Genomic DNA, 2,832 nt, shown 5'->3' on the forward strand with positions numbered 1-2,832 from the left:
TTTGCCGCTAATGTAAGTCGCTAGCCTTGGCCCTTACGCTAAAACCCCTTAATCTTAACCCCTAATGCTACCCCCTGCCCTAAAAACCTTAACCCCCTTACCCTAACCTCTCAAATCCCTAAAGTTAACCACTAGCCTAAACCCAAACATCCATAAAGTTAACCCCTATCCAAACCACGTAAGGGTTAACTTTAGGGGGTTTAGCAGCTAGAGTAGGGGGTTAACTTTAGGCATTTTAGTGCTCTGGGTAAGGGGTTTTAGTGTAAGGGTTTAAGGTGTTTAGGGTAGCGGGTAGCATTGGCATTAGGGGTTAAGATTAGGGGGGTTTTAGGGTGAAGGCTAAGGTTAGGGACTTACCTTGGCAGTGGAGCGGGCAGTGGCTGAGTGTCCCTGCGGCAAGGTCACGCGCGGCTAAATGCCGGCGGTCACTTGATCACGGCGACACAGCCGCGACCCAAGGTCGAGGGACAAGGTGGGTTTCTTCGAATTCCCGAGCGGCGGCGGGTACTTTCAGTTAGACGCTTATAAAACATATTGGCTTTAACAGCTAAACCAGGCTCCTGCCCAAACAAGTGTGAAATGTACTCTGCATGTTAACCCGCAGCCAGTGCCAGAGCGCATTATTTACAGCAGGATGGAAGCATGGAATAGAGGGTCCTCCGGTTTATTGTCCATGGGAAGCTCCCATTGATTGTTTAAGCCGCGCTGTGTGCGACAAGATCACGTCTCCTGGATAGCCCACCTAAAAGGAACCGTCAGTTCTGAGGAATAGATTAACTGGGTTGGGTGTCGCCATGACGCTCCTGCCAATTGACACGGAACAGGCAGCCCTCGTGCGTGGACTGGTTTTATTGATTTGTTACGCCGGGAAACAGATTGGTTTGTCTGCCAGGTTTCCTCATGGATTCCTAAACGTGTGTCGGCAGTGGTGGATTTCCTGTTAGGCCCGAGCCCAAGGCGAGCAAAATCTGGAGGGCGGCATACAGAGGCGTGGAGCCGCGTGTAAAGGTCTCTTGCTTTTTCCTTTGCGCCGCCCTCCTCTTTGTGCAGCGCCGCGGTGTCCTTTTACGCTGTGATGTCACATGGTGACGCGTTGCCATGGCAACGTGAAGTCACACGGTGACGCGTTGCAATGACAACGTGATGTCGCATGGCGTTGAGTTGGCATGGAAATGCGTAGTCATGAGATGTTGCAACTCTGCAAGTTGAGAAGAGAGGCGCTGTGAGGCCAGGACGGCCCCCTGGGGCGGGCTTACAGGAAAGTGGGAATTTCAAACCGGCCAATTGGAACAGCGCCTACGGGGCTCATACCCAGCAACGGTTCCCCTTTCCCGACCGGAGATCTCCCGCAGAGATAGGCTCCTCAGTGTCTGGGAAGACAAAGGCTCCGCTCTTCAGACCAGACATGAGGGGCCAACCATCCCACTCTCCCTTTGTCCCCCGCACTGCACCTTTCCCTTCTCGGCTAGCGAGACTCCGGTTCTCTTGGCATGCAGGCTGGGTTAGTGTACTGTATTACTAACCTGGCACCCCAAGGGAACAACCAGGCACATGTTCACAGTTACAGTTCACAGGAATGCATTGAGTAAAGGCTTACATATACAGTAATAGCTAGTAAGACACAGGGTTTGGGCCCAGATGAGCCACAATAAGATGGACCAGCAGGGGAAATCCTACAGATCCATCCAGACGGATAGGGGCAATCACTGGGCTTAACCTTTAATATGTTAGCTATTTTTCCCCTACCATCATACTTCCCTTTACCAAATTAACCCCTTCACCAGCCAGAGACTAGCACCTACTGGATAGAGTCATGGCTCTCTTGCTTTATGCCCCAGAGGCTTCTTACTGTATGTTGCTTAATTCAGCAGTGCCCTCCCTCTCCCAAGATATATGTAAAGTCTTTATTCTTAGTATGCTGCCTTTCAGCCCATTTTCAGATGAAAATCCCTATCCAAGCCAATGGGGGTTTTCAGCCCAAAATAGCCCGAACGGCAGCATCAGACCATATAGAGTGACCCCCTACGTCTATATGACATTGGAGCCTCGTCCCTCGTCTCTGGAGATGAAGGCGTTAGTGAGGACGCTGTTTGAAAGTGTTATTAGTGAGTCAGACAATATTACTCCACATGTCGATTCTTGTACAGAATTCAATGTTAAAAAATATCTTCAGAAGTGATGACCAATAACCAGAAAATTATGTGTATAACCTGAGCTTATAGGGACATAATGCTGTTTACCTGCCTCATCCTTTGATGTTTTATGAGCTTCACGTGTAATCATTGTATTGTTGCAGTAGATACACAGCTACATTACAGGAAGGTTCTAGCCAAAAGCTGCAATCTCTTCTGTTCACTGTCATTAAGAAATAAATGTATCTACTATATATTTGTGAAATCACTGTATGTCTGCGTCCAAGGGTCAATCGCATTGGACCTTGGCCCTGTCACTCCGGCTCAGGCCATGCCCGCCCCCGCACACCTCTCATTGGCCTACGTCCAACACCAATGCCACACTGTCCCACCCCTCACTGACTCTCATTGGCCTGCGTCCCACCCCTCACTGACTCTCATTGGCCTGCGTCCAATGCCCGCCCCCGCACACCTCTCATTGGCCTGCGTCCCACCCCTCACTGACTCTCATTGGCCTGCGTCCAATGCCCGCCCCCGCACACCTCTCATTGGCCTGCGTCCAACACCAATGCCCTAATACAGTGTTTCCCAAACTGTGCGCCGCGGCGCCCTGGTGCGCCGCGGCTTGGCTAGAGGGGCGCCGCGATCAGGGCCGCCAGCAGCGGGAAACAAGGGCTGCTAGCTCATTTAAAAAAAAAAA

This window comes from Ascaphus truei, chromosome 15, assembly GCF_040206685.1.
Source record: "Ascaphus truei isolate aAscTru1 chromosome 15, aAscTru1.hap1, whole genome shotgun sequence".
In the NCBI taxonomy this organism is placed as follows: domain Eukaryota; kingdom Metazoa; phylum Chordata; class Amphibia; order Anura; family Ascaphidae; genus Ascaphus; species Ascaphus truei.